This window comes from Equus przewalskii, chromosome 11 (assembly GCF_037783145.1).
Source record: "Equus przewalskii isolate Varuska chromosome 11, EquPr2, whole genome shotgun sequence".
In the NCBI taxonomy this organism is placed as follows: domain Eukaryota; kingdom Metazoa; phylum Chordata; class Mammalia; order Perissodactyla; family Equidae; genus Equus; species Equus przewalskii.
The window spans coordinates 10,841,667-10,866,020 of NC_091841.1; the positions used below are offsets into that span (position 1 = coordinate 10,841,667).

General features: G+C 44.5%; 2 long non-coding RNA genes across 3 annotated transcripts in view; one reads left to right on the top strand and one right to left on the bottom strand.

Moving 5' to 3' along the window:
* The window catches only part of LOC103566490 (uncharacterized), a 63,649-nt gene that overhangs the window by 24,564 nt on the left and 14,731 nt on the right, over window positions 1–24,354 (bottom strand). The window lies entirely within an intron of this gene.
* On the top strand, window positions 18,674–22,373 carry LOC139074463 (uncharacterized). The gene is made up of 2 exons (XR_011524093.1): window positions 18,674–18,842; window positions 22,105–22,373. It is a non-coding gene; the product is annotated as an uncharacterized lncRNA (long non-coding RNA).

A 24,354-nucleotide genomic window follows, 5' to 3' on the forward strand; every position in this document is an offset into this window, starting at 1 on the left:
GAGAAGAAACCCATGTTATTATAAAGACATATATAGATTAAAAGTAAATGGATGGTTGACTGGCCCTGTGGCCTAGTGGTTAAGTTTGGCATGCTCCACTTTGACGGCCCTGGCTCAGTTCCCAGGCGTGGACATACACCACTCATCAGTGACCAGGCAGTGGTGGCAACCCAAATACAAAATAGAGGAAGACTGGCACAGTTGTTAGCTCAGGGCGAATCTTCCTCAGAAAAAAAAAAAAGTAAATGGATGGAAAAAGATATACCATGCTAAGACTAATCAAAAGAAAACAGGACTACCTATATTAGTTTCAGACAGAATAGACTTCAGAGCAAGGAAAGTTATCAGGGTTGAAGAGGAGCATTACATAATGATAAAGGGGTCAATTCTCCAAGAAGACATATCAGTCCTTAATGTATGTATGTATGTATCTTTAATGTGTATGAGGCAAAAAGTGCTAGAACTGCAAAGAGAAATAGATGAATTCACGATTATGGTAGGAGACTTCAACACCCCTCTCTCAGAAATGTACAGATCCAGCAGGCAGAGAATCAGCGAGGACATAGTTGAACTCAATAGGACCATCAATCAGCTGGACGTAATTGACATCTATAGACTACTTCATCCAACAACAGGAGAATGCACATGCTTCTCAAGTTCACATGGAACACTCACCAAGGCAGATCACATTCTGGCCATAAAACACACATTAACAAAACGGAAAGAAGCTAAACCACACAACGTCTGCTCTCAGACCACAATGGAATTAAACTGTAAATCAATGACAGCAAGATAAGTGGAAAATCCCCAAATACTTGGAGATTAAACAACACACTTCTAAATAACACACGACTCAAAGAAGAAGTCTCAAGTGAAATTTTAAAATATTTTGAGCTAAATAAAAATGAAAATGCAACTTATCAAAATTTGTGAGAGGCAGCAAATGCAGTGCTTAGAGGGAAATTTATAGCACTGAGTACATATCTTAGAAAAAAAGAAAGATCTAAAATCAATCATCTGAACTTCCACCTTAGGAAACTCGAAAAAGAAGAGCAAATTAAATCCAAAGTAAGAAGAAAAGAAATAATAAAAATTAGAGCAGAAACCAATGCAATTGAAAACAGGAAACCAATAGAGAAATTAACAAAAGCTGATTCTTTGAAAATATAAATAACACTGATAAGCCTTTAGCCAGGGTAACTAAGCAAAAATAAGAGAGAACGCAAATTACTGACATCAGAAATGAAAGATAGGACATCACTACAGATCCTATGAACATTAAGAGGATAATCAAGGAATATTATAAACAACTTTATGCCCACACATTTGAAAACCTAGATAAAATGAACCAATTATTTGAAAGGCACGGTCTGCCAAAACTCACACAGGAAGAAATAGACAATCTGAATAGGCCTATGTATATTAAAGAAATAGAATCAGTGATTAATAACCCCTCAAAACAGAAAGCATCAGGCCCAGATGGGTTCACCGGTGAATTCTACCAAAAATTTAAGGAAGAAATTATAGAAATAGACAATCTCTCAAAGGATAGAAGCAGAGGGAATACTTCCTAACTCATTCTATGAGTCTAGAGTTATCCTAATGTGATAGTATTATCCTAATGTGATTGCATTAGGCACATGTATTTCTCTAGGGCTGAAATCAGCCCAGCCAGGTAAATATTATTGCATCCATTTTACAGATGGAAAAAGTAAGGCTCATACAATGGGGTCACCAGCTAAGGAGTGGTGAACCTAGTCACACCTAAGTCTGTGTCCCTCCAAATGTCGTTAGCACAACACAGTGCCTCACCTTTGTTTTGCTAACAATAGTCAGCCTTCACTGAGCACTGACCTGGTGCCACCCCTTGTGTTTTACAGCTGTTGACAGGAACTGTTATCATCTCCATTTTACAGATGAGGAAATTAAGGCCTAGAGAAGTTAAGAAACTCACTGTAGGACCGTCAGCTGAGAAGTTGGGACCCAGGCAGTGTGGTTCTAGGCTGCAGGGTCCATACTCTTATGTTAAAAAAAAAGGTTGTTTTTTTAAACTATAATAGTAATATATGGCCACGGATAACAATTTTAGAAAATACAACAAAGAAAAAAGAAAATATCACCTATAATCCTACCATTTGAGATAACCATGATTACCATTGTGGTGGATAAGCTTTTAATGTTTTTCCTACACACACATACACACACACACACACGCATGCATATACATGTTTTACAAAAATGAGATCATCTTATATTTGCTTTTAACTTATCCTTCCCTTTCTCACTTAATAAGATGTTGTCAACATCTTTCTACTTTAAATATTTTCTACAATGGTGATTATTTTTTATTGAGGTCATGGTAGTTTTTAACATTGTAAAATTACAGTTGTACATTATCATTTGTCAGTCACCATACATATGTGCCCCGTTACTCCTTGTGCCCATCCCCAACCCCTTTGCCCTCTGGTAACCACTAATCTGTTCTCTTTGTCCATGTATTTGTTTATCTTCTACATAGGAGTGAAATCATATAGTGTTTGTCTTTCTCTGTCTGGCTTATTTCACTTAACATCATACCCCATGTTGTTGCAAATAGGACAATTTTGTCCTTTTTATGGCTCAGTAGTATTCCATTGTATACATATACCACATCTTCTTTATCTGAAACTGTAGATTGCTTTAGGTAGTATGGACATTTTAACTATGTTTATTCTTCCAATCTATGAGTATGGAATATCTTCCATTTCTTTATGTCATCATCCATTTCTTTCAATAATGTCTTCTAGATTTCATTGTATAGGTCTTTCACCTCCTTGGTTAAATTTATTCTTGGGTATTTTATTTTGTTTGTCATGATTGTGAATGAGATTGTATTCTTGAGTTCTCTTCCTGTTAGTTTGTTATTACAGTATAGAAATGGAACTGATTTTTCTAAGTTGATCTTGTACCTTGCAACTTTGTTGTAGTTGCTGATTATTTCTAATAGTTTTCTGATGGATTCTTTATGGGTTTTTATATATAAAATCATGTCGTCTGCAAACAGCGAGAGTTTCAATTCTTCACTCCCTATTTGGATTCCTTTTATTTCTTTTTCTTGCCTAATTACTCTGGCCAAAACCTCCAGTACTATGTTGAATAAGAGTGGTGAGAGTGGGCACCCTTGTCTTGTTCCTGTTCTCAGTGGGATGGCTTTCAGTTTTTCACCACTGAGTATGCTGTTGGCTGTGGGTTTGTCATATATGGCCTTTATTATGTTGAGGTACTTTCCTTCTATACCCATTTTATTAAGAGTTTTTATTATAAATGGATGTTGGATCTTATCAAATGCTTTCTTTGCATCTATTGAGATGATCGTGTGGTTTTTATTCCTCATTTTGTTGATGTGGTGTATCACATTGATTGATTTGCAGATGTTGAACCATCCCTGTGTCCCTGGTATAAATCCCACTTGATCATGGTGTATGATCCTTTTCAAGTATTTCTGTATTTGGTTTGCCGATATTTTGTTGAAGCTTTTTCCATCTATGTTCATCAGCGATATTGACCTGTAATTTTCCTTCTTTGTGTCATCCTTGTCTGGCTTTGGGACCAGGATGATGTTGACCTCTACAATGGTGATTTTTGACTCTTTTGTGTCATGTACCTATCTGAGAATCTGTAAGAAACCTCCCACCCACCCAAAATATGCACACACACACATAGACACACACAATTTTGCATATAATTTCAGGGATTCCCTGACCTGCGGACCCTGACTGACAGCCCCAGTCTCCAACGTCACTTCAATGCTTGACTAGCATCCCATCATGGAAGGATGCCTATAAATTATTGAACCAAGCTACATCAGTCCCTGTGGTTGGACATTTAGATTACTTCCAATTTTCCACTATTACACAACATTGCAATGATGATTCGTATGGATAAATCTTTGAATATAGCCCTATTTATTTTGGGGGCATCAATTCCAAAAGTACAATCATTTTTAAGGCCTTTGATCGTGTTTCCAAAGTGCCCCCAGAAAGGTTGTATCTATTCATGCTCCTGCTGCCATATGGTCTAAGGGGGCCCGTTTCCCCACATCGTTGCTCACATCTGGTCTTATAAGACACTATATTTTGTACCTTTTTAACCCTGGCTTGGAACTTTTCTTTTTCTTTTTGCTGTCTTGGCAGCAGCGATTTCTGGCTCAAGGAACTAGAAACAGCGGTCTTTGGGGAAGACTCCAGATTGGGAATTACTGTCTTTCTCTGCTTCAACAGGGCCCCAAAGGCTATAGTTTCCTAGATTCAGCAGAACACTCTTCTTCGCAAATCTCTTGCCCTTGTATTTGGTAGGAAAAGCATCACTTGGCGAGAAGAAACAAAGCGGCTAACCTTTAAAAAAACCTTGGTAGATTTTTAAACATTTATATTATGAAATGTTTGTCCCCAAAGGACCCAGGAGGGTTCCTTTTAGTAGATCTTAAAATTCATAGATAAGTAATTCTGTAATGCGATTGCTCCTTCTCTCCCACTTTAGACAGCCAAATCTGGCTCCCGATGTATAAAATTTACTGGGGGAAAAAAAAACTTAAGTTTAGCTCGAAAACTCCACGAGAGTGGTTATAAGGAGAAATCCCTTGCATATAGTAGGCACTCAATAAATGTTTGCTGAATTGTGCTGGAAGACTTGGACTCATACCCCAGAGTAGAAGGGGATTTAGTGTACGTGTTTAACCACCAAAGACTTTATTAACTGTGGCAGTGTTAAATACAGACGACACTAATAAGGGGAGTGGTGACCTGAATATACCAAAACAGAGGGAAATCCCACATCGCCTCTATTTAGTCTTGAAATACAGTCCATGATTTTCTTTCCTGTAACAGACGTACGTTCCCAACTGCGGCTCACGCAAACATTACAACGAGCTTATTCTCCCTGAGACCAGAGAGAGAACCCGCTGTGCAAGTCATCGGGCTGGATTTAAAAGTCACCAAAGAAATATGAATATGGACATTATTAGATGATATAAAGGAATTATTATTAATTGTCTTACCACTGATATTGATATGATTTAAGTGATGCAGGGATGTGTTCCTTTTCTTTAAAAGATGCACACTGGAATTCACAAATAAAAGTTACCACGGACCATCTGCAAAAAGAATAAAAAAGATTTGACTACATTATAGCAATAACTACTGCTTCCTAGAAGTTTTTTGTGCAAACCTGTTTAGATATATTAACTCCAATCCTTAGAACGAAACTCTGCAGGGCAGCATCATGACCCCCATTTAATAGATGCGTAAACTGAGGCTCAGAGGCAGCAGTTACTGTTCGATGTTTCTGCCCCGATTCTGCTTCAGGGAACGCCCCTCCTTCGTTGGATACGGTCATGATGGAAACCGACAGTCAAAGCCTGCGCCCCCCTGCCCAGAGGGTGGCGTGGGACCCAGGTCTCTCCTGTAATGCTCAGCCTGCATGGAGTAACACTCAGACTAGGGAAGACGGACACATCCATCAGCCCTTTCTGAGGTCAGGGGCTGAGGCTTTTCTGTCCAGTCTGTGAGCTCCCCCTGCCCAAGGCAGACACAGTTGGTTTCTAGTGCACGCACGCAAAGAACGCCGATGGACACAGAAGCGTCATCTGACTCGGCCCAGACTGCCCAGTAGGAAATGGCAGAGTGAGGATTTGAACCCAGGACCGTCTGATGTCAAAGCCCCATGCCACTACTCAAACGACATGCATAAGGGGTCAAGTTCACGCACCTTCCAAGCCCTGGGTTTCACTTTCCCCGCTGTCTGCGTCTTCCCTATAAAAGTCTTACACACTTACTTTCACGTCTCTCTCCCCACAGGGGTGTAACAACCCATCAATGCACTAATGCCACCACCCCTCCACACTGGTGCCCAGTGTGGAATTCAGGGACTGCCTGAATCCAAATTCCCCTAGACTAACAAATTACTACCGCGACTCACACCATCTCTTTGTAACTAGAGCAACGCTGAAGGGGGGCCATGAACAGGTTGCGGTCCAGCCTCCCACCTCAGAGAAACGTTGCCCCAGGATCAATAGGATTCAGTGATGTGACAGGAGCCACTTTTGCTACCATCATTGTCACAAGTCTGCTGATTACTGTCAGCCTTATGAAGTGCCAAGTGCTGTTCTAATACAGATTGTGCAAGTCCTGAAAAGAGGGCCTGGAAGAGAGATCCGAGCCTCAGAGGGCGGTGGGAAGACCATAGGCTCTGCCGTCAGAGAGACGCATCTCGTGCCAGGTGCGTGAACTTGCACAACCACTTACCTTCCCCGAGCCTCAGTTTCCTCATCGGCGAAATGGGGGGAATGATAATAGTGCCAACCTCACGAGTTCTTGAGATGCTTGTATCACATGACTAGGTTAAAGTGCCCGACACACTGCAGGAGCCAACCATGCCAGCGCTTCCCTTCCTCCAGAATTTAGGACAGTTGATCGCTTATTCCTATTTTTACAGATCTCCAAGGAAGGAGAAACCATAGCATCCCTTGGTAGCCAGTGCCTGCGTTTCACAACCCACTTAGATGAGGTGTGAATATAGCACAGAGGCCCACATCCAAGGAGGCTGGCGGAGGCTGGGAGGCATGCCAAGCAGCCTGCTGGACCGCTACCCATACCCTCCCTCCCCCAACCACTGCCTCCTAAATATATGTATTAGCTTAGCCATCCTTCACGGGCCAACTTCCTTTCGGAAACCTGCTCCAATAATCCCCTGGTTTGAAAAGGTTTTGGTCTTTTAATCACTATAGCACCTGTTGGCTGAACCACTCTTCAGGCGTTTACCAAAAACAGGGGTTATGATAACTATTTAATTGTGTAATTGGTTAATTCAATAAATGCATAGTGAATGCCTTCTACATTGCCAGACAGCGTCCTAGGCACTGGGCACACAGCCCTGAGCAAAACAGGTGAAGTCCTTGCCCTCATGAAGCTCACATTCTAGCAGCGGGGAGGGGGAAAGAAAATAAATAGAGAGGGGGCCAGCACCATGGCCCGGTGGTTGGGTTTGTGCACTATGCTTCAGCAGCCTGGGAGTCACTGGTTTGGATCCTGGGCGTGGACCTACACACTGCTCGTCGAGCCATGCTGTGGTGGCATCCCACATAGAAGAACTAGAATGACCTACAACTAGGATATACAACTCTGTACTGGGGCTTTGGGGAGGAAAATAAAGGGAAGATTGGCAACAGATATTAGCTCAGGGCCAATCTTCCTCACCAGAAAAAAAAGAAGAAGAAGAGTACACTAGAGGAAATTAGAACAGGATTGCGGATGGGGGACTATTCTACGTAGGAGGAATGGCATGGCCTAGCTCCTGCCCTCCTCATACCAGCTCTCTCTCATTCCCTGTGCTCCCATGCAGGCTTTCTCTCAGCTTATCCAATTCACCACTCTCCTTCCAGCCCCAGGACCTTTGCACGCTCCTTTTGTCTGGAAGACTTGTCCTTCCCTACCTCACCCGGTTAACCCTCTCTTTTTGATGAGGTGGCATAGAGCAGAGACTGGAAGGAAGTGAGGGAAGTACTTACACGTGCTTGGCTTCTCTGGGAAACGATAAGCTCCTGGAGGCTAAGAGGAGGCAGGGGAGAGGGGTGGCTAGAGATGCACACTCTGGAGTCGGGGCGACCTGGTTCAAATTCCTGCCCTCCCACACCCTAGTTGTGTGACAAGTTCTTAACTTTCCCAAGTCTTGGTCTCCTGGAAAATGGAGAAAGAAGAGTATTTACCTCATAGGAATATTGTGACGGTGCAAGGACATCATGTACAGTGTTGGGCAGCACAGCCAGACTTACCCTGAAGCTAAGGAAACTTCAGGAACCCCCGACACACACACACACACGCACGTGTGCGCACACGCCTGTGCCCCTTCCTCAGAGGGGCCCTAGAAGTGAGTTCACGTGGTCATGTATTAAGGACCATTGGTTAAGACCGCTGTCTCTTCCCACTTGGCTTTCCTTCTGTCATACTTCTCACGTCAAATGGCGCTGGAGAGGACACCGGCCCTTTGCACTCGTCATCCAGATGGCGCACCCGGCCACTCTGTCCCCAGAGGAGGGGAAATTGGCCTTCCCGGAGAGTGGTTGCATTCACCATGTGAGGCCCCCTCCAGAGCACCCCGGGCTGTGGGCAGGTGCTGAGGGGCAGTCCCACGCTGCCCCCCACTCCCGCCTAGGGGAGGAGCCTTAGGGGGAGGACCCCACACCTCCCACGGGATCCCCAACTCCGCAGCCTGTGCTCAGACCTCAGGACACCCCGAGGCCTCCCTGAGTCATCGCTGAGCCACCCCAGGGCCAGGCAGCTCTTACATTTGAGCCGAAAAGCTCTTGAAACCTAGACCCAGCGGGAGAATGAGCCATTTTTCCCTCCTAAGGTCTGCAAACAGCTCGTGCCCATCTTCCAAAGGAAAACCTTCTCGCTACTTGAAAGCAGTTATAAAACCACATCACAGCCTTTTATTTCCCGGCCAATTACTAATAGCAAAGGGAAGGAACGTGACTCATTGATGTCCCCAGTTCTGACGGCTGATTGCCATAAATTCCCTGGTCCCCAGAGGTCTCCCCGCTTTCTCCTTTCTGACCGTTCTCCACAGTCATTGCCCAGAAAGTCGCCCTCTCTTCTTGCTTTTCTCCAGGAGACTTCTAGAAACACTTCCTAAGGACTGCCAGTCCATTTGCAAGGTCACCCTAAGCCCCTTTGCCCACATCCCAGACAGACCCAGAGAAGGACTCGCCTTCAGCGTCCTCGTGTGTATTTGCGTGCGTGTGGGCACCTACATCTCTAGTTTCTATTAAATGGGGAATCTTTGTCCATCCCCGTCTGCCCCTGGTCCTACTCACTGTCCTCTCCTGCCTTCGCTGGGGGTGTGTCTCCCATTCATAAACTCAGCGGTTTCCCGTCACTCAAGGCTCACGAGAGCAACGGGCAGAGCATATTAACCTGGGACATCTCCCCAAAGGAACACTCTGCTCGTGACTCCCTGAGCCCTTGGCCCCCAAGAGGTCGAGGCCTCAGCCTTCCCTCTGCCTTTCCGTCCACCCCCCAAAACAAGAGTAGGACCCCAGACTCACAGGAGCCCTTGCCTTTGGTTTTTTTTCCCTCAGGGAAAGACCCACCCTGAGCTAACATCTGTTGCCAATCTTCCTCTTTTTTTGTTTTCTGTTTCATTTTGTTTTTCCTCCCCAAAGCCCCAGTGCATGGCGGTATATCCTAGCGGTAAGTCCTTCTAGTTCTTTCACGTGGGCCACCGCCACAGCATGGCTACTGACAGACGAGTGGTGTGGTTTCGCGCCCAGGAAACAAACCCAGGCCGCCAAAGCGGTGAGAGCGCCAAACTTCAACCACCGGGCCCTCAGGGCTGGCTCACGCTGGCCCTGCTTTTCAGGGGAGGCGGGAGAAGAACTTTGGTTGACTTTTAAATCGTTGTCAAGATCTGTTGAGCTTACGGCCCAACACTGTTAGGACATGTCACTCTAAAGGTGTGGTGCATCTTGGTGAGGATGGGGTACTACTTCCAGTAACAACTTCCCCCTAACCTTCTGGAATAATCTCAATGGCCGGGCATTTTTTGTTTTTAATTCAAGCAGTTTGTTAAATGTGTAATTAAATGTGATTGGCATGCTTAGCTTTGTGTGTATATATATATATATTTTAAAAGGGCTTTGTCAGACCGTGTGCCCTGATTTGGGATTCAGGAAATGCGATCCCTGTAACAGGCCCACACCATATGCTCAAGTCCGCAGCTCTTGTCGATGGATTCAACAAGCGGAGGCTGGAATAGAGGATGTGAAAACACTTTGAAAAGACCTTTCATTCGACAAATGCCAGCGTTTATCACCATCATCATATCGTCATTATTAGCAATAGTAAGTGGGTCGGGGGATCTCTTCAAATGCAAATCTAATCGCATTGTGCCTTTCATGCAAAGCTTCCCACTGCTTTTAGGACAGAAGCCAGAGCTGGGCCACAGTCCTCTAGGCCCTGCGTGGCTGGCTCCTGCCCACTTCACACTGGCTCCCTCTCATTCCCTGTGCTCACGTGCAGGCTTTCTCTTAGCTTGTCCAATTGGCTTCATTCTTTCCAGCCCCAGGACCTTTGCACGCTCCCTTTGTCTGGAACATTTGTCCCTCCCTACCTTACCAGGTTAACCCTCTCTTTTCGTCCCAATATCAGTGTATCACACTTCCTCAAGGAAGCTTTCTCCACCTTCCACTCTATAGTCTCAGAGAATCATGTACAGCCATTCATCATTCATTAATTCATAGTTTTTGAGCGTCCACTATGTGTCAGACAGTCTTCTGGGGGCTGGGGATATAATGTGAACAAAAGACGCCCCCAGGAAGCTTCCATTCTAACAAAAGAAGAGACAATAATCAAATAAAGATGTACATGTATAATGGGATGTCGGGCTGTGCTAAATGTCATGAAGAAAATAAAGCTGGGTGAGGATTAGTGTGGTGGCAGGGACAGGGTGACCATTTCAGATAATGGCAGCAGAGAAAGCCTTTCTGAGCAGATGACATTTAAACAGAGACCTCAGTGAAATAAGAGAGTGAACCATGCACAGGTGCGTGGAGAGATGACTCCCGGTAGAAGGAACAGCAGGGGCAAAGGCCCTGGGACGGGAATGAACTTAGTGAGTCCAAAGAACAGCAGAAGGCCAGTGTGGCTGGAGTTGAGAGAGCAAACTGGGAAAGTACTAAATAAGGTTGGAGGACATGCCAAGTCTTTTGAGGAATTTTGCTACAAGGAGGAGCAGAGAAATCAGGCAGGGGCCAGGGAGCACATGAGCCCTATGGAGGCTGTTTCTGTTTTGTTTTCTATTTTGTTTCAAGATGGCAAGTTTTACAGCATATCTGTATGCTGAGGGGAACGCTCCGGCGGAGAGGGCGACATTGGTGATTCACGAGAAAGGAGATAATTGCAGTCAGTCCTTGAGTAGGTGAGGAAGAACGGGACCCAGGGCCCGGGTGGAGAGATTGGCATTACACAGGCACAGGAACAGTTTGTAATTTGCAACAGGAGAGAGGGCAGAGCATGTACGTTTCGATGCTGGAGGTTCGTGAGTTTAGGGTGGGTAATGAGCATCAGCCGGGCTCTGCTTTCTCAGTGAGTAGGAAGATGAGGTCATCAGCCCAGAACAGGCAGGAGAAGGGCAGTGGAGCTGGAGAAAACGGGAAGAGGTACACACAGCCATCTTGGAGAGGGGCAGAGTGACCAGGGACAGCAGGAGCATCGTTGGGCAGTGCCGAGGCGGTCCACTCATTCGCAGACTTAAACGTGAAACAAGACCTGCCGGGCAGTTGTGGGTGTCCTCTCCAGCCGTGATGCTGCAGCCCAGATGTGGGTGCAAAGGAGCACCCTGTTGGGTTTCACCTGGGTTGGGGTCTAGGCAGGTGACACAGCAGAGCAAAGGAGGCACAGAGCATTTGTTATACTGGCCACAGCGTCCAGGTTGGGCGAGGAGGAAAGGGCGGGCCTGGGTCAGGGCTGGTGGGGGACAGTGAAAAAAGTGATGGGCTGAAGATCTCGTGAGGGTCGGAGAATGGTTGGAACTGGAGTCCTGGGAGAGCTGAGCTGGGAAGGTATGTAGTGGCGGTCCGCCTGGGCTGGCTGGAATGGAGACTTCAGAGGTGCTATCGTTATGACAAGGTCTGTGACTCTGTGACTGAGGTGGAGTGGAGGAGGGGGATCATGGCAATGTGGCAACAAGAAAGGAGAGGCAGGGGGCTGGCCCAGTGTCATAGCAGTTAGGTTTATGTGCTCCACTTCAGTGGCCCAGGGTTCACCAGCTCGGATCCCTGGTGTGGACCTAGGCACCACTTATCAAGCCATGCTGAGGTGGCATCCCACATATAAAGTAGAAGAAGATGGGCACGGATGTTAGCTCAGGGCCAGCATTCCTCAGCATAAAGAGTAGGATTGGTGGTGGACATTAGCTCAGGGCTAATCCTTCTAAAAAAAAAACGAAAGAAAGGAGAGGCAGGGAGCCAGCCCTGATGGCCAAGTGGTTAAAGTTCGGCACTTTCACCACTTTGGTGGCCCAGGTTCAGTTCCTGGTCGCAGAACCACACCATTTATCTGTCAGTGGCCATGGTGTGGCGGCAGCTCACGTAGAAGAACTAGAAGGACTTACAACTAGAATATGCAACCATGCACTGGGGCTTTGAGAAGGCAAAAAACAGTAGAAAAAAAAAGAAAGGAAAGGCAAAGTGATGGATGGTCATTTACGTGGATCTTAAAGTCGCTGTGGACAATGGCAGGAGTAGAGGTTCAGAGGAAGTCAGGGAGCCAGGTGGCCAAATTGTCAACAAACACACAAGCGGAGGTAGGTGAGAGCACAAGAGATGGTTGGATGACATGCGCTCACATTTTTCACATTTGCATGATTATTTGATGAACTCTGATTTCACCCACTGGACTGTACACACTATTAAGGGTGAGGGGCGATGTCTGTGTGTGTTCACCATGTTATCTGCAGCTTCTAGCTCAATGCCTAGCATGGTATAGATACTCAATAGAAACTTCTTAAACAAACAAACAAACGAATCAATACTATGCTCTGGAATTGGAGAAAGAGAGAGGATGGGAGGCATTGGTCCAATAAGTTACCCTTTTGTTTTCCCATTAAAGTCCTCAGCATAGTCATAATTTTCAGAAATTTCAGTCAATGGTCATTCAACTAACGTTCCTAAAACACCTGTTAAGTGCCAGGCACTGTGCTACGTGCTTCAAAGAGGAATAAGACACAGCTGCTGATCTTGGAGCTCTCAAAGTATACCCACTCATGAAAAAATAACTTTAATACAAGGTGAATAGAGCAATGATAGACAGAGGGGTGAGCAAAAGGCTCCGAGAGCCCTGAACCTGACTGCCTCGGGGAGATGGGAAGGCTGTGGGGACAGACAATATCTGGGGAATGAGGATAGTCAGCTGCCAAGACAAGTGGAGGTCAGGTGAAGGACCAGCCTGCTCAAAGGCATCAAGGATGGGAAAAGCTTGGCAAATTGAGGAGTCTGAGAAGGCTAGAAATTAAGCTAAAAATATCATCTAGCCCTTATAGCTATGGTCAAATGGTTCCCTAAGATAATTCAATGGGGGAAACAATAGTCTTTTTAACAAGGGATGCTGGCACAACGGGATATCCACATGGAAAAGATGAAGCTGGACTCCTACCTCACACCATATGCAAAAAGTAATTCAAAAGAGGTCAACATCTAAATGTAAGCATTCAAACCACAAAACTCTTACAAGAAAGCATAGGTGTAAATCTTCACGACCTTGGATTAAGCAATGGTTTATAAGCTATGACATCAAAAACACAAACAAGAGAAGAACAAATAGATAAATTGGACTTCATCAGTTGAAACTTGCGTGCTTCAAAAGAGACCATCGAGAAAGTACAAAGACAACCCATTTGGGAGAAAATATTTGTAAATTATGTATCTGATAAGGGACTCATGCCCAGAGCATATAAAGAAACTTACAACTCAAGAATGAGAAGAGAAACAACCCGATTTAAAAATGGACAAAAGATTTAAATAGCTATTTCTCCAAAGAAGGTATACTAATGGCACATGAAAAGATGCCCAACATCATTAGGGGAATGCAAATCAAAACCACAATGAGATGCCACTTTATACCCACTAGGATGCTATAAAAATAAAAAAGACAGACATTAACAAGTGTTGATGAGGATGTGGGGAAATTGAAACCCTCCTACACCGCTGGTAGGAAGGTAAAATGGTGTCGCTGCTGTGAAAACAGTTCCTTAAAAGGTCAAACATAGGGTTGCCATATGACCCAGCAATTCCACTCCTATACATATACCCAAGAGAACCGAAAATGTATGTCCACACAAAAACTCGGACACGAATGTTCACAGCAGCATGAGTCACAATAACCAAGAAGTGAAGACAACTCAAATGCCCATCAACTGATAAATGAATAAGCAAAATATAGTTCATTCATACAATGGAATATTATTCGGCAATAAAAAGGAATGGGGCGCTGATACATGCTATGCCATGGATGAACCTTGAAACATTATGCTAAGTTAAAGACCCAGACACAAAAGCCCACATATTGTGTGATTCTATCCGTATGAAATGTCCAGAATAGGCAAATTAATAGAAATTGAAAGGTGGTCAGTGATTGACGGAGGCTAGGGAAAGGAGGAAACGAGAAGTGACTGCCAATTGGTACAGGGGTTCTTTTGGGGTGAAAATGTTCTGGAATTAGGTAGTGATGCGGGTTGTACAAAATGAATGTTCTAAAAACCACCAAGTTGCACAAATTAAAAGGGTAAATTTTATGGTATGTGAGTTATAGCTCAATTTTCTTAAACGTCAGCTGGGGTGCCTGTGGTGTGTACACCATACAAGGGGTGTGAATTAAATCTTGCAGGCAATGGAGAGTTTCTTAGTATTCTCTGTGTGTACTGCACGCACATGCACACATGTGCACACACACACTCTTCCTCCGCTATAGCTGGAAAATCAGGAAGGTGAAATCAACAAACGCCCCCCCATGGTGCTGCCCCCTACAGGCAATCAGTATGAGCAGTTTGTTGTATTTCTTTACCCTCCTGTTTGTGTTTTTTTTTTAATTTTTTTTTTTTTGAGGAAGATTAGCCCTGAGCTAACATCTGCTGCCAATCCTCCTCTTTTTGCTGAGGAAGACTGGCCTTGAGCTAACATCCATGCCCATCTTCCTCCACTTTATACATAGGACGCCTACCACAGCATGGCTTGCCAAGCAGTGCCTTGTCCGCACCCGGGATCCGAACCTACAAACCCCAGGCCGTCGAAGTGGAACGTGCGAACTTAACCGCTGCGCCACTGGGCCGGCCCCCTCCTGTTTATGTTTATGCTGGGATTATGTTTTACGTACAACTTGGTATGCCGCTTTTTTTTTCAATTACCATAAACTTATTCTAAGCATTATTTAAAAATAAATTTCTTACCTAATTATAATAAGTTATTTATGGTAGAAACTTTGGAAAATATAGAAAATTATAAAGAAGAAAATTAAAATCATCCATAATCCCACCAGTTAAAAGGAATCATTACTGAAATTTTAGTGTATTTTACTTTGTCTTTTTCCTATGAGTAAATGTCATTTTTAATGGCTGCATAATAGGCCTCCAGTTCATAGATTACTTCTCTTGTAATATAGTTCGGTTATTTCTAATTTTTCTCTATATAAATAATGATGTAATAAATATCTTTGTGCATGAAGCTCTTCATAATGGGGTTAGTTCCTTAGCTTCTCAGAAATGGAATTACTGGGTCAAAGACTGAATACACTTAAGCTCTTATGATGCATCCTTAAATTGCATTCTAAAATGATCTGAGGGGCCGGCCCTGTGGCTGAGTGGTTAAGTCCGTCTGCTCCACTTAGGCGGCCCAGAGTTAGGATCCTGGGCACGGACATGGCACCGCTCGTCGGGCCATGTTGAGGCGGCATCCACATGCCACAACTACAAGGACCACAACTAAAATATACAACTATGTCCTGGGAAGATTTGGGGAGAAAAAAGCAGGAAAAAAGAAAAGATTGGCAACAGTTGTTAGCTCAGGTGACAATCATAAAATAAATTAAATTAAATTAAAAAATAAATAAAATGATTTGACAAATTGCATTTCTATTTGCAACAAATGAGATTGTTTCACAGCATCCTCATCAGTATTGAGGTTATACTTTTAAAAATTCTCCTCATGACATACAATGGAGAAAAGAAAGTCTCTTCAACAAATGGTGCTGGGACAACTGGACAGCCACAGGTAAAAGAATGAAAATTAACCATTCTTTTTCACCATTCACAAAAATAAACTCAAAATGGATCAAAGACCTAAAGATAAGACCTGAAACCATAAGGCTTCTAGAAGAAAATATAGGCAGTACACTCTTTGACATCAGTATCAAAAAGATCTTTTGGGACACCATGTCTTCTCAGACAAGGGACACAATAGAAAGAATAAACAACTGGGACTTCATCAGACTAAAGAGCTTCTTCAAGGCAAGGGAAAACAGGATTGAAACAAAAAAACAACCCACCAATTGGGAAAAAATATTTGCAAGTCATTTATCCGACAAAGGGTTAATCTCTATACTATATAAAGAACTCACACAGCTCAACAACAAAAAAAATCAAACAACCCGATCAAAAAATGGGCAGGGGACATGAACAGACATTTCTCCAAAGAAGACATAAGGATGGCCAATAGACACACAAAAAGATGCTCATCATCACTAATCATCAGGGAAAAGCAAATCAAAACTACACTAAGATATTACCTTACACCTGTTAGAATGGCAAAAATAACCAAAACAAAAAGTAGCAAGTGTTGGAGAGGGTGTGGAGAAAAAGGAACCCTCATATACTGCTGGTGGGAATGCAAACTGGTGCAGCCACTATGGAAAACAGTATGGAGAGTTCTCAAAAAATTAAAAATAGAATAGCATACGACCCAGCCATCCCACTACGGGGTATCTATCCAAAGAGCTTGAAGTCAGCAATTCCAAAAGTCCCATGCACCCCCATGTTCATTGCAGCATTATTTACAATAGCCAAGACGTGGAAGCAACCTAAGTGCCCATCAACTGATGATTGGATAAAGAAGATATGGTATATATATATATATATATATATATATATATATATATATATATACAATGGAATACTACTCAGCCATAAAAAAGGATAAAATCATCCCATTTCACAACAACATGGATGGACCTTGACGGAATTATGTTAAGTGAAGTAAGCCAGGTAGAGAAGGACAATCTCTGTACGACTCCACTCATAGGTGGAAGTTAAACACGTAGACAAAGAGAACAGATTAGTGGCTACCAGGGGTGGGGGCACAAAGGGTGAAGTGGTGCACCTACCACACGACTGGCAAACAATAATGTACAACTGAAATTTCACAAGGTTGTAACCTATCGTAATCGCAATAAAAAGTAAAAAAAAAATTCTCCTCATGGTTTTTCTTTTCTATTCTTTTCTTTATTATTAATACATAAAATATTATTTTAATTTATTTTAGTCATCCAATAGAGGTTTCACAAGAGAGAATAGCACGCTCTGGTTTGGTTTGATGATCAAGAGGCTGGGCTGACGAGAGATGGGAGAGTGTTGATATGGAGACCAGTCAGGAAAATGTTGCACGAGTACAGGAAAGAAATGGCACAGGCGGGCAGTGAGGATGGGCTTAGAAGACATTTAAGATCAGAAAGACATTTCTAAGAAAGGCTGGGTTGGATCTGTGACTGATCTGAAACTGGCAGGCAGGAAGGAAGAGATGTCAAGTTTGACTCCAAAGCGTCTAGCGTTGGAGGTAGAATGGAGGGCGATAGTTTCAGCCAAAACAGGGAAAAGGGAGGGAGGAGCAGGTTTAGACGGAAAACAAGGCTTCCATTTGCAACATGTTACTTTGGGTGCCTTGCAGAGTTCCAGGTGGAGATGTCAAAATACCCACTAACAGAACGGGTCTGAAGCGTGGAAGATGGGGCGGCACTGGGGATAAAAGTCGGGGAGTTGTCTGTACGTAAATGGTAACGAATGAGATTTCTGGGGGACGAGGAATAAACTCGAGGGGAAACCCACATTTGTCACGCAGAAGAGGAATGAGTGAAGGAGAAAGAGTTGCTCAGGAAGCAGGAGGGGAGCCCGCAGACCCTGGTGCCCAACGCCAGGGGAAGGGAGCGGTTCAAGGAGGGAGAATGGTCAACAGTGTCAAATGCTTCCAACGCTACAGGAGTCACGGAGGATGAAGACTTCCACGCAGGGTCTCGGAGAAGAATCCCAGAGAGAGGCTGAGAAGGAGGAAGCAAAATCAGAGAGCGCAGTCATCCAGCAGGCAGTTTGGGGGTGTCGGGAAGGTGGGAGAGAGGGCATTAGCCTCCATGGGAGGTCATTTTCCTCAAGTTTTTCTCTCTCCTTTCATCGCGGCAAGAGCTAGTCAGTTATCCGACTCTGCCGCTCGCCTGAGTGTACACAGTAGGCTCTCCATCCTGGCTCTTCATCCTGGCTCTCCATCCTGGCTCTTCTGTCGCCTCCCACATCTGATCTAGGCTCGACTTTACTGAGAACGTGAAGGGGCTGGTGAGTAAGAGGGTGCCTGAAGCTGGCCTTGGTTCAGGGTTGGTGTGCACCCAAGGTGTCACCTGACAGCAGTGAAATGAGGAAAATAAGGCCAAGGTAGCGTTTTCCATGAATTAAGTGAACTTTATGGGAGGTACAAGACTGTCTTTTACGCTGAGATTATCTTTCCTCCTCTTCTGACGGTAAACTGTCCTTTCCTTTGTGAAATGATGGTAGCTGGAGGGTTTTCCCTGTTTCTTTTTCATGTCTCTATTTAGAAAATAAGCCAGTACCTCTCCGCTGGCCCAACAAATCAGTTTGCTAATGGTACTGACTTATGAATTGCAAAACTGTAGGAATGAGTGACCTAGGTATTTTTTAGGACTCTCACCTCTAACCTTCTAAAATCCCAGCTCTCTGAGGGCGGTCCTAAGAAGGAAAATGAGACGGTACAGTTCAGCCAGTGTGGGGAAGATGCGGCACCACTGCTTGGCCCCGCCCCATTCCGCCCCCACCCCCCATTCCGCCCCCACCCCCCCCCCCCCCCCACCCCGCACCTCCACCCCCAGCGCACGCGCTTTGGGGCCGGGCCTTTGTCCCGGGCCCTGTGACCCGGTCTCTCTGTATCCTGCAGTCCTCCATGTGCTTCGAAGCTCTGGCCACTCAGAGCCCAAGCCTCGGTCCCTCCTGCTCCTGCCCAGCGGCCAGGCTCCTGCACACAGAACATGAATTCCCATTTATCAGTGAGGAAACTAACGCATCCCCCTCCTTAATCTCCTCAAGGACAGGGATGTGCGTCCCTAACGTCTGTCAACGGTCCTGTGGGTGCTCAGGGAATATTTACGATTTGTTATTTTCCTGACATCGCTCGGCTAATACGCGGCAGAAACTAAATTTGAACCCAAATCCTTTAACTCCAATCCATCAACTCTTTCTCCCCCGACACCACAGAAGGGCGGGGCATCTGTCGCCAGTAGGGGTGAGATTTAGCGGCAGGACAACCTTTCCAGGCGTCCCCACATCGATCAGGGGGCAGTGTAAGCATGAGCTCGGTCTTACCTTTCCGCGATTTTCTTCTGGTCACACTGGCTGATGGTGACGGGATCCATATGAACTGTCCCTCCGTGAGATGCGGAATTTTTAAACCTCGTCTTTATTTTTCTCCATGTAATGATTGCTCTTAGTTTGACTCAAATTGTACTAAATACACCTTTAACCAAAAAAAAACCAGCTCCTCTTCTGCTCAGAGGCAACCACGACCTCTCTTTTGTACTTTTTTTCTGGTATTTAACTTCATTTGTCCAAAGAACAAGCTTAGATGCTATGTCAGTTCCATTTGTCAGTTTCCCGATCATGGATTGACCAGCGGGAAGAATAAGTCGGCTTTTTTTAAGCACTTCCTGTTTCCTCTTCTGCTCCATGTAGTTGTAACCCTTGCTTAAGTTAACACTTAATGTTTACTTTATTATGATTATAGGATTTGTATTCCCTGGAGCCAGTGTACCAAGATATGCGTCTCTTCTCGGACAACTTTTTGTTTATTTTTTAATTTGCTTAGTATTCTGGATAACTAACAATAACTTTTCTTAGAACTTCCAGCAGCCTTTTAAAATTTCCATACGCCAAGCAACTCAGATAATCTGCCCACTCCATTTTTTCTCGCAGTCCTCCCTCCTGTCCTCCTTCTTTCATTTGGACTGGTCGCTTGCATTTTCCATCATCCTGGGAGCACCCCTTGTCACTGTCCTGATTTGGACGCCCTGAATCCTGTGTCACCCTCTTTCTTGGTTCATTCCAAGAAAAATAAACATGTATGTCTAAAAATGTCTGCTTCCCTTCCACACTTAATTGATAACTGAACTGAATACAGAATTATAGGTTGGACTCATTCTCCCTCAGGATTTTGATACCTTGCTCCATTTTCTTCTAGCCTCTGATGTTTTTAGTGAGCAGTCTGAGGTAATTCTGATTGCTGATGCTTTGTAAAAGCCTACTTTGTCTCTCGGGAAGCTTCCAGAATCTTCATCTCCAGGGCCCTGAAACTTCATAATCATGTGCCTTCGTGAGGTCTTTTGTCCGCCATTGTGCTTGGCACCCACTGGACCCTTTCAAACTGGAAACTCATATCCTTCAGTTCTGGGAAAATTCTTCGTATTACTTATTTTAATAATTTTCTCCCCTCCATTTCTCTGTTGTCTCTGAAATTAGGCAGAGTGAGGGGCTAGAGAGTAATGGAAGATACTGTTCAACACACAATGGCCAGTGGAAGTCTCTGTGAGGAGTGACATTTGAGCAGAAATTTGAATGCTATCTTCTCAACTACTTGAGGAAAATTATTATTTCTGCTTAATTATTTGCCCGTCTTTTTTGGTCTATTTCTCCTGTTGGGAAGGCTTTCCTCAGTGTCTGGTGATCTTTGGCTGAGCATTCACGTCGAGAGGGAGGCACGAGAAGCCGACGGAAAGCTCCATCTGTGTGACAGGCTTGTCAACTGGTAGAGTTCTCTGTGAGGTGATCGGGCAGCACGTTGGCTTTTTCATGGAAAGCTCCTTCCTCTGGGATTGCTTAGCTTTTCCGGAGATGCTCAGAGGTGGTGAGGGAGAGTGAACGTGTCGGCAGAGAGGACAATGTCACCATTCCTTCATCCAGACTTTCACTTAATTCTCTTCACTCCATCTTTGGTGAGCTTCTGAAATTCCCGGGCCTCTCTGGGATTCCGCAAGGCAAGCTTTTTGGCTCCTCATGGGCCTTTCGCTCTACAGGCCCTTACTATCTGCTCCTTCCATCCCTTCTCTTGTCCACTGATGGCCCTTCGCCATTCTCTTTGTCCTGGTCATTTAGATGGGATTTGAAGAGAGCACGCAGGTAAACACACGTCCAACCCACTCTATTTAACGAAAATAAGTTACTCTGTAAAACAAATTCTAGCAAACAGATCAGGCTAAGAAACTTTTTGAAAGAAAAAGAAAACCCTTGCAGGCTACCCCTCCAGTAGCCATACCTGACAATCATGGAATTTTACGGGTGAGGTGACCTCCGACATGTCTACTCTGACCACCTCATTTTGCAGATAGAGAAAATGAAACCCAGGTGACGTAAGTCTTGCCCAAAGTCACAGAGCAGAGAGACGCGAGGAGTCCCTGTATTTTCCCCTTGCAATCCTAGCCTTTCTCACCACCATTGGCCTTCCCAGAAAAGGCCCTCAGGCAGTAGAAAGATTTTCTTCTTGATGGGGCTTCCAAAGCAAATGCCTTTTTGCCCTCTGGGCCAGTCTGACCCTGATCAGTGCCATCTGGAGAAGAACCACAACGATGAACTAGATACTGTTTCTCAGCAAGACCAGGAGTGTTCCTGGCATATGAAACAGACATCATTTTTTAAAGGACAGAGTCAAGATAACAAATTCACCTTAAAATAAACCTCAAGTCAGATTACCAGTTAACACCTAAGTGTATTTAAGCAGACATAAGGGTAATTGTCTAATTAATTTTTCAACAATGAAGTCCATTTTTCCATGTTGCATCTTACAGCGCCTCGGCAATGAAAGTAATTGGATCCCTTTATAACCATTTTCCACTTTCTGGTTTGCTAAGTCGTTCAATGCTGTGGTCTACAGAAAATATAAATCTCCCCAAACTGGTCATATTGCAATTTTATTAAGTTCATAAAGTATTTCTGTGAGGGTGAGGGGGCTGCAAAGATGAAAACAACAAGATACGATATGATGGAGTGGAAAAGGCGCCCATGGTAGCAGCCTCTAACATGGTCCCCAGTGAGCCCTGCTTCTTAGCATTCACACCCTGTGAAGTCCCCTCCGCTAGAGTGTAGGCTGACCTAGTGACTCACTTCTAAGGACTAGAATGTGGCAGAACAGATGGGATGTCACTTCTGAGATTTAGGTTATAATGCTGCCAACTTGGTTGCGTCTCTCTCTCTCTCTCTCTCACTTTCTCCTTCTCCCTTTCTCCTCTCCTCCCCCTTTCTTCATCTCTTTTTCTTTCTCAGATCACTCAGTCTGGATGAAGCGATGTCACGAGCATCCCTATAGAGAGGCCCACATGCCAAGGAGCAGAAGCTTCCTGTCACATGGTGAGTGAGCTTGGAAATGGAACCTCCAGCCCCAGTCGAGCCTTCGGAGATGGCCGTCCCCACCAACAGCTCAAGAACCACGTCAGGAGAGAGCCCCAGCCGAGCCACCCAGCTCAGCCTCTCCCGGATTCCTGACTGTCAGTAATTGTGTGAGATAATAAATATTTACTGTTTTAAGCTGCTAAGTTGGGGGATAATTTATTATCCAGCAATAGTGGGAGAGATGTGTATGGGTTCTGACTTCTTCAGTTCCTTGTAAAAGCATCTTATATATGTCCTTGAACCTCTCCTAATTATGCCTATTTGCTCATCTGTAAAATGTGGATGAAGACCACACCTACCCGCAGAGTTCAAGGAGAAAGAATCTAATTTTATTTATTATTTTTTTAAAGGTTTTCTTTTTTCCTTTTTCTCCCCAAAGCCCCCCGGTACATAGTTGTATATTCTTTGTTGTGGGTCCTTCTAGTTGTGGCATGTGGGATGCCGCCTCAGTGTGGCCTGATGAGTGGTGCCATGTCCACACCCAGGATCTGAACCGGCGAAACCCTGGGCCACCGAAGCAGAGCACGTGAACTTAACCACTCGGCCACGGCCGGCCCCAGAAAGAACCCAATTTTAAATGATCATGAGGCATTAGGCATTTTTATCTAGGCTATCTCATTTAATTTCTTTCAAATGAAAAAAACCATGTGAAACCTATCCAATAATTGGAAAACCATACTAGTGTTAGTATCAGAGCCAATTCATTTTGTGATTTATTAAAATATTGTTTAACCAAGCACCAATCTTGGATCAACCTTAAGTGAACCATATGCCTTTTAGAACTGATGGGTTTTAATTAGTTTCTTAATTAGCATGTGAGAAGTTCGTAAACCTGTTAGTTTTGCTATCAAAATCAGAAGAATAAGCTTTATATGACTCTCACTGGAGGCACTCTAAGGTCCCTGGGCCCCATGAGTTCATGTGGCTCAAGGACAACCCTCTCCCACAACCCCTTTCTGGTGTGGGCCGAGCCTCATCCACGACACCACCATCCTCCTGCTCGCCAACGTGGAAACCAAGCCACCCCACATCTTGTCACCAAATCCTGCATTTCTCATTCAGAAAGATTTTATCCCTTCCATCCCCCACCGCTGTTTAGTTCAGATTCATCTCTTCCACATTTAATCATCAATATTATTATAATCTTATGTGTATATATATGTTATAATAATATACATTACATATAATGTTACCTATCATTATACTGTTATGTTAATAAATAATATTTATGGACAGTGCATTATGTTTCGGAAGTCGAGCTCTGCGCTGGGGGTCAGAGTTACGGGCTTCCTGTTTTCATGGAGCTGAGAGGTGCTTCATTCAGCTTTGCAAGGCCTAAGCTAGATTAAAGATTAACAGTAGGCTCACTCGGTCTGAATCTTGGCTTTTCCACTTACTGTGTGCTCTTGGACAAGTTACTTAATCTCTCTGTGCTTCAGTTTTCTCACCTGAGAAACAAGGATAATAATAGCACCCACCCCGAAAGGATTAAGAGAGTTAAAATGTTTTAGAGGCTTAGGATAGTGTCTGGCAATCAAAAAATGTTAGCTATTCTTATTTTGGGTCCATATCGTGTTTTCTCCAACACCTGTGTCTCTGTGGGTCAAACCATTCTTCCCAGAGCCGTCTGAGTCTTCTTCCTCCATTAGACCAGGTCATGCCCACAAACGTCAGTGACAGAGGCCTTGGCAAGAGCCACCTGTCCAGCCCACCTGTCCAGCCCTCAGACCCCACTTCTCCCCATCCTATCGCCCCTTGTCCTGCTCCACTGAATGTCTCCCCACTCCCCAAACACACCTCTCTGAGCCTAAGTCTGCGTCTTTGTGCCAAGACAAAGGAGATAGAGTGGGGAGAGGACAGGCTTGTTCACGTGATGGCGAAAGAGAGCGCTCAACATGGCGGCTGGACGTGCCCACCTCTCTTTCAAGCTCTGAAAGGAGGAGACCAAAGCGGGTTGGGACTTTAGTAGTTCTTAATGGCAGGACGTAGCACAAGCTTTAAAATGGCTGGGGGTGTTTGCTACCAAGAAAAATCAGATGAAAAACAAAGGAGGTGGACCCTTTTTACCTTCCCGGGGAGCATCCAGCTGCCGCTGTTCCCATCAGGGGCAAGAGAAGAAGAAGG